This window comes from Eubalaena glacialis, chromosome 17 (genome assembly GCF_028564815.1).
Source record: "Eubalaena glacialis isolate mEubGla1 chromosome 17, mEubGla1.1.hap2.+ XY, whole genome shotgun sequence".
NCBI classification, from domain to species: Eukaryota; Metazoa; Chordata; class Mammalia; order Artiodactyla; family Balaenidae; genus Eubalaena; species Eubalaena glacialis.
Genome location: NC_083732.1, coordinates 23,178,600 through 23,192,518, shown reverse-complemented (window position 1 = coordinate 23,192,518; position 13,919 = coordinate 23,178,600). Strand labels below are relative to the sequence as shown.

At 36.6% G+C, this 13,919-nt stretch overlaps 1 pseudogene; it reads right to left on the bottom strand.

The window, feature by feature from the left end:
- Positions 1 to 3,675: 3,675 nt before the first annotated feature.
- LOC133077013 (glyceraldehyde-3-phosphate dehydrogenase-like) lies at positions 3,676 to 4,347 on the bottom strand (annotated as a pseudogene).
- Between the last annotated feature and the right edge of the window lie 9,572 nt (positions 4,348 to 13,919).

Sequence of the window (13,919 nt, the reverse complement as noted above, 5' to 3'; positions counted from 1 at the left end):
TTTTTCTAAGATATCACAATCCATTTAGTTGTCATGTCTTCTTAGTCTCCTCTTGGATGTTACAGTTCCTCATACTTTTCTTGTCCTTGATGACCTTGAGTTTTGAGGAATACTGGTCAGGTAGCTTGTTGAATGTCCCTCAGTTGGGATTTGTCTGATGTATTTCTCAGAATTAGACTGGGGCAATGGGCTTAGGGGAAGAACACAGATGTAAAGTATTATTATTATCACATCATCTATTGGGTACATACTATCAACATGGCCCATCACTGTGGCTATTAACCTTGATCATCTGGCTGAAGTGGTGTTTCTAACATTTCTATACTGTATAGTTATGTTTCCCACCTTTCCCTCTTTCAATACTGTACTATTTGGAGAGTAATCAGTATACCAAATCCACATTGAAGAAGTGGAGAATTGTATTCCCCTTCATCATCGGTGGTATATCTACATAAATTATTTGAAATATATCTGAACAGATCTGTCTATTCTCTCCCAAGTATTTATTTTTTCAATCACTTATAGACTCATGAAAATTTATTGTATACTTTGGATTATAATCTATTATTTTATTTATTTGTTCAAATAATTTCCACTTGAGTCATTGAGAGCTCTGTCAGTTAACTCACCTTGTATATTCCCTGCCCCAGCCCTAGAATCAGTCATTTCTCCAAAGAGCTCTGGTTCCTTTTACTGAAGAATAGTATTAGAAACCAAGATCTGGGTGTTAGATGTGCTTGTTGCTACTGAAGGGTTTTTTTAGGCCCTGAGAGATGACAGAGTATGGAAATATATGTGTATATACTTGTCCAGGTATATATACACATCTATAATTATCCCTGTATGTAACTATCTTTATCTATGTTAATCTAAACATGAATTCATACTGATGTCTCCAACTCTAATCCATTACCAAATGGATCATTCTAGTCTTTTCCCTTGCACGTCTATAAACTCCCACTTCAAAGTGAGAAAAACCATCCATTTATCTATTTGTTCAATTCCAGTATACATATATAGTGCTTTCAGAATTGTTAATCTGCACCCTCATGGAAAACAACTTTATCAACTAGAACACAGTACTTCTGTGTAGTTCCTTTGTCTTTACTCACAGTTTCCCCTCATTTCCCAAGTTACTTAGGGCAACACCTTTTCCCTCACTCCATTCAGTGAGGGTATGTCATACATTTTTAATACAGTTAGAGTCTTGTGTCACATTTTTCATTCTATCTCGGGAAACCCCCAACCTCCTGAATGATTTTTTTTGCATACATTAAGGTCCACACTTTGTGCCAAACTGCTCTGTGGGTTTTGACAAATGTAGAGTGCCAGGCATCCACCATTACAGTGTTACAAAGAATAGTCTCACCACTCTAAATAATCCTGTGGGCTTCAATTATTCAGCCCCTCTTCCCCAAACTCCTTCAGCAGCTGATTTACTGCCTCTACAATTTTGCCTATTCTAAAATGTCATATAAATGAGTCATCAATGATGAAACCTTTTCTATATAAACTTGCTTCCTTAATTTTGTCAAAAGTTCATAAATAACAGAAGTAAAACCAATGAATCACCGAAGTAGTGATTAGTAAGTTTATTTTGCACACACAACAAAGACAATTCATGAACCAGGAGCACACAAACCAATACATAGAGTGAGGCTCAGTATATATTGTTACAAAGCAGTTTACACAGTGGGAAGGCAGTGACCGTTTATTTTTCACAGTGATTGATTATAATATTAGAATTTTCTTAAATGATAGGGAGTTGGTTAGTGATTACCTCATATCCGTTTTGGGAAGCAGCTTAAATTTTTCTTTCTTTTCTATTGAAGTATAGTTGATTTACAACATTGTGTTAGTTTCAGGTGCACAGCAAAGAGATTCAGTTACACATACATATATATCTATTTATTTCAGGTATCTAAATTTTTCTTATGATTTCCAGAGGCATAACGAGAAATGACCCAAGTCAAGTTAGTCTTGCAAACGAAGCTAAATTAAGCTTGGTTTGTATGACTAAACTGGTTTTGTCTGAGCAGGGAATTTTCAAGACTCGATTCCATTTGTTTTTGATCTTAACAACTTGTTATTTAAAAGTCGTCTATGTTTTCACATGGTTTGATAGCTCATTCCTTTTTATCACTGAATATACATTCCATTGTATGAATGTACCATAGTTTATTTATCATTTTACCTACTGAAGTAATCCTTGGTTACTTTCAGGATTTGGTAATTATAAATAAAACTGCTGAAAACAGTGGTATGCAGAATTCTGTGTAGATAAAAGTTTTCAATTCAGTTGGATTGATACCTGGAAGTGTGATTGCTGAAATGTATGGTAAGACTAGGTTCGGCATTGAAAGAAACTGGTAAACTGTCTTCCAAAGTGGCTGTATTATTTTGCCTTTCCACCAGCAGTTCTTTTGGATTTTAGCTACTTTAATAGGTTGCATTGGTATATCATTATGGTTTCATTTGCAGTTCCCTAATAACATATGATGTTGACCATCTTTTTATATGCTTTCTTGGTATATGCATATCTTCTTTGGTGAGGTGTCTATTTAGATATTTTAAACATCTTTTAATTGGGTTTGTTTTCTTACTGAGTTCTAAAATTTTTTTCCTATATTTTGGACACAAGTACATTATCAGATATACGTTTTACAAATATTCTCTCCAAGGCTGTAGCTTGTCTTTTCATTCTCTTACCAAAGCATTTCACAACGCAGAAGTTTCTAAATTTCATAAAGTCCAACTTAATCAAAATTTTTCTTTCATGGACTGTAATTTTGGTGTTATATCTAAAAACTTATTAAATTCAAGGCCACATATATTTTCTTTTGTTTTCTTCTAGAAAATTCATAGTTTGCATTTTACATTTAGATCAGTAGTCCATATTGAGTTAATTTTTTGTGTGACATAAGATCTAGGTTAATTTTCAGCATATAGTTTTCCAATTGCTCTAGCACCATTTATTGAAAATACTTTCATTCTCCAATGCGTTATCTTTGCACCCTTATCAAAAACTAATTTACTATAGTTGCGTGATCTATTTCTGGCCTCTCTATTCTGTTCCATTGATGTATGTGTCCATTCTTTCACCAATTGCTATGGCTTTATAGTAGTCTTGAAATTGGTAATCAGACTTCAAGGGTGAGGGAGTTCTGGTTAAAGTGACTTAGCAGGGTTCTTGCTAAAACTGGATTTTATAGAGAAGTGTACAAATAGGCCTAGGAGAAGGTTCAGGAGCCTAACTTAAGTTTGGTCAAGCAAAGAATCTTCATCAAAGGCAATGTCTTGCCTCATAGATTGAGCTAGGAAGTATTCCTTCTGCTTTTGTTTTCTGGAAGAGATTGTGAAGTATGGTATTATTTGATACAATTTCTTTCTCTTTTTTTTTCTGCCTACAGTATACTTTATTGATGGTACATGACAAGACAAGGTAGGGCTCCCTAAGCCCCTCCCCTTCTTCAGGGAGTCTGTGATGGAAACCGACCGCGCGGAGGTCGGGAGATTCTCAATGTGTTGGAGGATGGAGCTGGGGCAAGGACTCCCCAGCAGCTGAGAACCTCTCTCTTCTTCTCATGCTTTTGCTGGGGCTGGTGGTCCAGAGACTCTTACTCCTTGGAGGCCATGTGGACCCTGAGGTCCACCACCCTGTTGCTGTAGCCAAAGTCATTGTCCTACCAGGAAATGAGCTTGACAAATGATCGTTGAGGGCAATGCCAGCCCCAGCATCGAAGGTAGAAGAGTGAGTGTCACTGTTGAAGTCACAGGAGAAAATCTGGTCCTCAGTGTAGCCCAGGATGTAGCCCATCCTTCTACGATGCTTAAGTCATCATGGATGACATTGGCTGGGGGACCAAGCAGTTGGTGGTGCAGGAGGCATTGCTGACAATCTTGAGGGAGTTGTCATACTTCTCATGGTTCATGACCATCACAAACCTGGGGGCATCGGCAGAAGGGGCAGAAATGATGACCCTCTAGGCTCCACCCTTCGAGTGAACCCCGGCCTCCTCCATGGTAGTGAAGACACCAGCGGACTCCACCACATACTCAGCACCAACATCACCCCATTTGATGTTGACAGGATCTCGCTCCTGGAAGATGGTGATAGCCTTTCCATTGATGAAAACTTCCCGTTCTCAGCCTTGACTGTGCCATGGAACTTGCCATGGAATCATACTGGAACATGCAGACCATGTAGTGAAGGTCAACGAAGGGGTCGTTGATGGCGACAATGTCCACTTTGCCAGAGTTAAAAGCAGCCCTGGTGACCAGGATCCTGATACGGCCAAATCCGTTCACTCCGACCTTCACCATCTTGTCTCAGGGACGCAGCTGGCACTGCACGAAAGATGCGTCTGTCAAATGGAGAGGAACAGAGACCTAATTTCTTCTTTAAATATTTGGTAGAATTCACCAGTGAAATCCTCTGAACCTGGTGTTTTGGGTTTTGGAAGGTTTTTAATTATCAATTCAATTTCCTTAATAAATATAGGACTATTAAAGTTATTTATATCTCCTTTTGTAAGTTTTTATAGTTTTTGTCTTTCAAGAAATTGGTCCATATATTTAAGTTTTCAAATGTATGAACATAAAAGACTGTTCATATTATTCCATTATTCCTTGAATTTCCATGGGCTCAGTAATGATAACCCTGCTTTCATTTCTGATATTAGCAATTTATGTCTTCTCTCTTTTTTTCTTGATTAGGCTGGCTGGAGTCATAAGTTTTATTGATATTTTCAGATAACCAGCTTTTGGGTTCATTAATTTTCTCCATTATTTTCTCCTATACTTTTTATATTATTTCTTTTGCCTATTTTAGGCTAAATTTGCCCTTTTTTGTGCAGTTTCCTAAGATGGGAGTTTAAGTTATTGATGTTTGATTTTCTCTTTTTTTTAAATATGCATTTAATACTATAAATTTCCCTAATTGGTGGCATGCAGCATTGCTTTTGCTGCATGCCACCAATTTTAATAGTTGTATTTCTATTTTCATTTACTTCAATTTTTAAAAATTTCTTTTGACATTTATTCTTTGATCCATGTGTTATTTAAAGTGTGTTGCTTAATTTCCAAATATTTGGGAATTTTCTGGTTATCTTTATGTTATTAATTTCTAATTTAATTCTCTAGTTGTCTAAAATATATATTTTCTGTAATTTCTATTTTTTTACAGTTGTTAAGGTCCATATTACCATAATATACATTCAGAATGCAATTTGTCTTGGGGAATGCGCCACACGAGCTTGAAAAGAATGTGTATTCTGCTGTTGTTGAATGGAATATTCTATTAATGCCAATTAGGTAAAGTTAAAAATAGTGATGCTTAGGTTGTTAATATCCTGATTCTCTGCCTGCTTTATCTGTCATTTACTTACAGAAAGATATTGAACTTTCCAGTTGCAATAGTGCATTTGTCTAGTTCTCCTTTTAGTTTCATCCAGTTCTGCCTCATGTAGTTTCACACACTCTTGTTAGTGTTGTTATGTGTTCCAGGAGAATTGACCACATTATCATTATTTAATGCCCTTCTTTATCCCTTCTTTGTTGTGAAGTCTATTTTGTCTGAAATGAATATAGCTACTTTAGCATTTCTCAAACATTAGGGTTAACATGGCATATATTTTTCCACCTATATATTTTTAACACAAGTCTTTATGGTTAAATAGTGCTTCTTTTAGGTGACACATAGTTGGGTGTTGTTTTTTATCCACACTAACAGTCTCTGTCTTTTAAGTTTTAAAGTAATTATGTGTATTTGAATTTATATCTACTATGTTTGCAACTCTTTTCTATCCATTGCTTCTTTTCTTGTTTGTTTTTTTTAACCCCTCTTTTCCTACCTTCTCTGGTTTTAATTAAGAATTTTATATGACTTCATTATATTTTCTTAGTATCAGTTAAACTTTTTGTTTTTAACTTAGTGATTGCTCTAGAGCTTACAATATCCATTTTAAATTAATCTAAGTCAAACTTCAAATGACCCATTGCACTTTATTACCTAGTGCAGGTATCATAATTAATTATTTCCAATTCCTTCCTCCCGTCTCTTCTAACATTGCTGTAATTTATTTCATTTATTCATATGTAATAATCACCCAATATATTTTTACTATTACTGTAAAAACTATTTACTATTGCATTGTAAAAACAAGCAGTTATTTTTTTGATCAATTAATAAAAGATTTTATTTTACCTTCATTTTTTTCCTTCTCCAATGGTCTTTCTTTCTTCATGTAGATCATAGTTTTTGATCTATATTATTTTTCTTCTTCCTAAAGAATTTATTTTAGGACTTCCCTGGTGGTGCAGTGGTTAAGACTCTGCCTGCCAATGCAGGGGACATGGGTTTGAGCCTGGTCTGGGAAGATCCCACATGTCACTGAGCAACTAAGCCCATGTGCCATAACTACTGAGCCTGCTCTCTAGAGCCCGTGAGCCACAACTACTGAGCCCACGTGCCACAACTACTGAAGCCTACGCTCTGCAACAAGGGAAGCCACCACGATGAGAAGCCCATGCACTGGAACGTAGAGTAGCCCCTGCTTGCCGCAACTAGAGAAAGCCCAAATGCAGCAACAAAGACCCAACGCAGCCAAAAATAAATTAACTAATTAAATAAAATTTTTTTTAAAAAATTTCTTTTAATATTTCCTGCAGAGAGGTCTGCTGAAAATTCCCTCAGTTTTTGTTTCACTGAGATATTTTTTTTTTCTCCTTCCCTGTTGAGCGAATTTGCTGGATATAGAATACTCAATTTTTTTTCCTTCTTTCAATAATTAAATATCACTTCTTGCTTGCATAGCTTCAGATGAGCAGTCCATTGTAATTCTTAGCTTTGTTTCTCTATACGGAGATGTTCTTTTCCTCTGGTTTCTTTCAATATTTTTCTTTGCCATAATTTTCTAAAGAAGTGTGAATAGAATATACCTAGATAATTTTGTTTCTTTGTTTGTTTGTATTTACCTCCTGGTGTTCTCTAAGCTTCCTGGTTTGGTGTCTGCCATTAATTTCAGAAAATTCACCATCGTTATTACCTTAATATTACCATTATTATTATAACATTTCTTCAGTTCCATTCTCTCTTTCTTCTCTTTCTGGTATTCTCTTTATATTTGTGTTATACCTTTTGAAGTTGTCTCAGTGTTCTTGGATGTTCTGTTCTGGGTTTTTTCCCCATTCTTTTTTCTCTTTGCATTTCAAAATGAGGACTTTCTATTGATCTACACTAGAGCTCTCTTATTTTTTCATCAGCCACGTTGAATCTACTGATGAGCCCATCTTAGGCATTCTTCATTTCTGTTATAATGCTTTTGCTTTCTAGCATTTCCTTTTGATTCTTAGAGTTCTCATCTCTCTGTTTACATTATACATCCATTCTTGCATGTTCTCTACTTTTTCCATTAGAGACCTTACCATATTAATCATGGTTATTTAAAATTCTATCTGATAATTCCATCATCTGTGCCATATCTGAGTCTGGTTTTGATTATCGCTCTGTCTCTTCAAATTGTATGTTTCTTAATTTTTGCCATGTCTTTAAGTCTTTTTGTTGTTGTTGTTGAAAGTTGGACATATTGTAATTGAGTAATAGGAACTGAGGTAAATAAACTTTAATGTGAGCATTTATGTTAGCTGTGCTAGAAGTTCAGCTGTGCTTAATGTTTGTTGTAGTTATGTGTCAGAGACCTCAAATTCCCTTAATGTCTTTGATTTTTGTCTCCCGTGTTTATCTGAGATTCCCTAAATTCACCTCAGGGAGAATGGCTTGCAGCTCTTTCAGCTGTTTCACCCTGTTACACCAGAGTGCTGTTGGAATGGTGGTAAGACGTGGAGGAGAGGGAGCATTCTATAATCTTCCAATTAAGTCTCAGGCGTTTAAGGTCCTATGTCTCAGGGCTGTGACTTTCAGTCATAGTTTCCCCAGTGGTTTAGCTTTTCTCTGCCTTACTAGGTTCACAGGTGAAAAAAAATGAAAGCAAAGCAGTTTGAATAATTTTACCTAAAATCAAGAAGAGCTAGAATTTGAATAGAATCTGTTATATTCCAGTTCTGCTCTCATAACTTCAATGCTCTACTGGTTTCCTGAAGATCAAACCAGCAGAGTATCCCCCGCTCATGTTAAAAGCATGTGTTTTGGTAAAGGTGTATGTATAGTCAAGAAACATCTGAAAGGAATGCTCTGATGCTTTTCCCTTTTCAGCCCTTATCTCCCCACTGATGTTAAATGAAGTATATTGTCCTTTAAAGATCGTTTTACAGGTTATGTACCCTGATATCCAGTATTCAGATGTAAACACTAAACACTCGCCAGCTGTGTGGATTTAAGCAATTTACCTAACATTTGTAACCTTAGTTTACTCAACTGTAAGATGAATAAAATAATGGCATGAAATTTAAAGTTTTCTGAGAGAAATAAATGAAATAATGTAGGTGTTGGGCTAAGCACAATGGTGGCATAGAATAGGTGCTCAATAAGTATTAACTATCATCATATTAAGCAATGTTTAAACACCATAGATTTATACATTGTCTCTTAAGAGAGCTGGATATGTAGAATAAAGGAGAAATAAAAGTTTCTTCAAGGAGGCATTTGGGAATCTGTGAGGAGATATTTCGATTGTTACAATGACTAGGAATTTCTCCTCGTGTTTAGCATTTTGGGGCCACCTTTTCTCCCCTACACTATTTTTTTCAGAATTTAAGGGCAACGCCAAACTGCTTCATGAAAACTGCCTCCTGGAAGCCCATGTCACCATTACTTGATCACGCATGTCCAAACCTGTCTCAGTACCAGTATATGTTCAGACTGCCGGGCCCTTTGGTTACATGTATGTTTCAATCAGTTTTAACTGTAATTATCTAGGACATTACAAGACAAAATATTTGTATGTATAAGGAACAGCACATGCAAACTAACCTGGTTTGCAAGGTACGTCAGGCACATTGTATTGTTTCCCTGATTTTCCCACTCTGCTCATGGCATGTTGACTGTGTATATCAGTTGGTTCCACAAAATTCAAAGACCTCTTTTTAATAATACCTGTCAGTCTTCTAATATAAGACTTTAACAATAAAATTTTAGATTATAGGTAGATAGATATAGATAGGTAGATAGATAGATAGATAGATAGATAGATAGATAGATAGATAGATAAAGGCACTGAAACCAAAAACCATGGAATGAGAAACTTGGACAAATTTCTCCCCACCCCATCTATTTATATTCTAATCTTCAGTGGGTGGGTTTACAAACAAGTCTGGTCAGCCCCTATTGATGTACCTTATTTCTTTTCTCTTCTCCCACTCAAACTCATCATTCTACTTGTCTCATCAACTGAAAGACACTATTTCAGCTGGAATTCCCCACCTCAGTAAAGAGTACCATTAATCTGAGAACTTCTCTCCTTTTTCTTGGACATTGCTGGACCCACAGGATATCTCTGCCTGTAGTAGTCACCTCTACTGTGTACCCAGTCTTCAAGGTGTCAAAGTCTTACAGTATTCAGTGGGGAAAAGATAAGGAGAATGCTTTCCTACACATCTTTTCGAAGAGGAGCAAAAAGTGTTGTGTTTATTTCACAATGTCTTGTTTTTATTAAACAGAACTTTTTTTTTTTTAACATCTTTATTGGAGTATAATTGCTCTACAATGGTGCGTTAGTTTCTGCTTCACAACAAAGTGAATCAGTTATACATATACACATGTTCCCATATCTCCTCCCTCCTGCATCTCCCTTCCTCCCACCCTCCCCATTCCACCCCTCTAGGTGGTCACAAAGCACCGAGCTGATCTCCCTGTGCTATGCGGTTGCTTCCCACTAGCTATCTATTTCACGTACTAAATAGAACTTTTAACTTTTACTTATAATCTTCTTTCTAGGACTCAAACAATCATCCAGGCATAAGCAACAGGCATAACTGTTCTCAGCTTTGTTAGTTCTACCCATCTGAGATTTGGTTGCTGGATCAGGCTTGTGTTGGTATAGTTACTCTCCCAAGGATATATTTTTCCTCATGCATAAATTTCTAATGAAAATACCCCACCATATCTAGTCATGACCATGAGCATGAATGAGACACAAGTTGAGAACTCCCAGAAATACATGAGAAGAAATTCTGGGGAAGTTGGGAGTTGTTCTGAATTAAAGTCATGTGTCAATTGCCAATAAAACATGGTGTACATTTTGGGAGACCAAAGTAAGACGAGAGTAGGAAGATGTAGATATGTTTCTAGATATAACTACATAAGCACACTGAGTATTAATCCTGACTCAATCATCTCATTAGGGTACTAGTGAACTCTTCTGTCTCAGGTGCCCATCAATGTCTATTATAGTTTTGGTCCCAGTCCTTTAACTTTTTTAATCCTTATGGTTCTTCAACTTTCTCTCTTCCTCTCTTTACTTGTTATTCCCCTCGTCCTTATCCCTTTCCCTCTTTCTTTCACATTTGTTAAATATTTAGAAGTGTGAATCAGGCTCAGTGTTAAATTTTGTCCCCTCACTACAGTCCTGATGGAATGGTGGTCTGTCAGTCCAAGAACAGCCGGTTTCTGGTGGGCAATGAGAAAAGCACAGACATTGAGAGTAACCAGTTAGAAATGTTTACAGCCACTGAACATTACTGCAACATTGAATTTTAGGTCTAATGAATCTAGTAATAAAAAGTGGGGCTCAGGATTTTCTATGTATTTTTTTCTTAATTCCATTTTCCTGGTAATATAGTTCCCGCCCTCTTAATTTAGCATAGGATCAATCTGTGACAGATTTGGAATTAAAAATTCCAGATTAAAAAACATCTGGTTCTTCACCACAGATTGTTTGAGTAGACCTGCTCCAACGTGTTGCAATATTCCTTTAGCAGAAATGAATGTGTTACAAGCGTATTGGCTGGTTTCCAGAATCCATGAGATGGGTGAAGTTTTAAGCTAAGTCTAAGGAACGAAAGGAAAACTGAGTGGCCAGAAGCACCACCGAATTCAGGCTTCAGAACAAGCTGGTGAGAATGACACTAACATTGTCACTGCCACCACTGTCACAATGTAACCTGACACTGGACAGCAGGGGTTTGCTGCTACTGCTGCCACTGAACAAAGATGCTGCTGCCACCTCCACTGCCCCTGGAATGGTGTAGTCTCTGACCCTGACTCTTTGCATCACTCACTGTAGATTCAAACTACTGGGATAGAATATCTGCTTGCCAAGCCAAGATCCTTCATCAGATGGCTTCTTAAAATACCTATATTGTCTATGAATGCCATCTGCCACTGATGGCTGTCCCATTTGTGGTGGTTCACCTTTTCCCAGGAGCCAGACTTTGGTTATAGGCGATGGGCTAGCAGATGGTCCCTGGGTAGTCATTGAAGATACTGAAGAGATTCAAACCAGGGATTGAGAAGCAGTGTCATGGTAACATTCCTAAAACATATGCCACCTATTGCTTTGTAAATAAAACCACTTATGCATAATTGCCTGTAACTCAGGAGTATCTGTTCCCCTAGTGGCAATGTTTAATTAAGGGCATAAAGCCTTAAAATTCTCAGAAATACAAACTCAGGATCAATATTGCTCCTTATTTAATCTTAATTCCCAGGAAGAAAGAGGAGGTATCTAATCTTTAAACCAGTGTTCTCTAGAAGTCATAAGAAGAAAAATATCAAAACTACATGGAAACTGATGACTTATACATAAGATTCTGGACATTATCCACATGTAAAGCTGGCATAGTCTCTCCTTAATACCTTGTTTTCCTTTGCAAAGTAAATATTAATACAGCAATTTCATGCTTTCTCAGGAGAGAGACAGAATTATGTTTCTAATAAGAAGCCGCTATTAAGGAACAAGGCAAAAGATGCCTCTAATAATGGGAATAAAATCACACAAAATAATGTATCATAGGACACCTAAAATACTCAAAACTTTTTTTGTGTGTTATAAAATAGTGTATTTTGATTGTGGGACATGGGGAGGAGAATAGAAGAGGCTTGGGGAGAGCTTCCTGTTTTCTTTACTGCAGAATTAAGTAGAAAATAGTTCCATTGACTTAGCACATGACAAGCTCTTAGTTATTATGAAAATTAAAGTGAGTTTCTGGAGCATGGTGTGTCTGTAAGCCTGACATTTGTAGAAATGACAGTTTGAGAAAAAGCTTTTAGCATATTCTCAGCGGTAGCTAAATGTGAAATGCAAGACCTCTCCCTGTTCTGTAGAATGAATTTTTATAGAGACCTCATGTGTGATTATATCATTTTGCGGGTGAAGGAGAATTTAGGATGTCCTTAGTGTATTTTGCATCAACTACAAAGTAACCAAGTTTAAAATTCATAGAATGCACAACAATTATGATACTACATAAAATCCCAACACCATAGAGGGAGTCCTGAAACAATACAATTCTGGTGAGGCAGAGAGGAGAAAACAACACTTTGGCAAAAGCAAATCTAACACACAATATCTTAAGTATGATGTGGACAAGGTAGCTGGTATGAGCTCTGAAAAATATGTCCCTGGCCAGTGTTACATAAGTTCCTAGTTCCTGGTTCATGCAACAAAATGTCCTCAAGATCTGGCCTGTCATAGAAGAACACAGCACACCGTTGAAACCCTCTAACTTGGACTTGAGGTACCAAATTCTACTTCTGTGTTTTCAGGTAAGAGAAAGCCACCCTTTTGACAGAGTTCAAGAGCCGCTACCCAAAAGCCCAATGTGACTCATACATCAAACTTTCCAAGTTTAAATTGCAAGATTGGTGGCATTACATAGAATATAGGCTCTGCTTCCCCACCTGCATTGCTGAAAGTTTGAAGAGACAACCAACTTTTGCTCTGAAATGACAAAATTTCTGATTTTAGTGTAAGACAATTACATAGGTTCTTTGAGAGTCATTATTCGGAGACCTGGCTAAGTGCCCCCTCATTCTGGAGATGTGAATGAAATAAGGAACAATGCTGATAGCAGGTAGGAAGTGCATGTTCTTCCCATTTCACTGACTGCTATGAATAAGAGAGAAAAGAGATTAGAATATTATCAAAATTAATGGAATGCTATTTTCATGTCAGCAGATAGAATTTCATGGAGGTTTTGTAAACAATTCTGAACCGTTCTGAGTGCTGATATTACTACAGATTGTTAAGTCTGTATAGCTTGTCATTTGAGGACAAGGCCCATTTCGCATTCATTTCTGCATGCCCACTGCCTTTCACGGTGCCTCACTTGTAAAATTATCTCACTTCTTAATGCATAAACAAATCTGAGTAGGTAAAAGCAGACACTGAGATTTGGATTGTTATAAGAACTACATTTTTTTTTCTCTCTTGATTTTCCCCCCTTCAAAAACTATAATAACCAAATTTACTAACTGATTTCATATGACAGACACTACTCTAAGTGTTTTGCATTCTAATTCACTGAATCTTCACAACAACCTTTAGAGGTTATACTATTACCTTTACACAAATGAGTAAACTGAAGCCTGGGGAGGTTAAGTGACTTGCTGGAAATACTACAGCCATTGAGTGACTGAGCTGTGATTTAAACTAATGCAGCTCTGGGTCTGGAGCTGTGATCATAATCATTCTACTATGCTACTGAAGGCACAAATGTGTTTAAAGAAGAATAACAAAACTGGCACCTCTCAAAAACTTCTTGGCAGTTTCAGTATCTAAGGAGCTTATTTTTATCTCTTGATTAATATAGTTTTCACTGGGATCCACTTTATTGATAAGCAACTAGGATATCCATGCTTTTTAAATAAATTTAAAGTAAATCTCTTTTTTATAGCATTCAACTCTGAAAACTTCAAATACCTCTAAATATGTGAGATAGGTTCTTCCTTTCAAAGATAATATTTTTTATGCAATGTTTCTACTAGTTTGCTTGGAAATCCTAGTACTTGAGGAGTGTAAAAA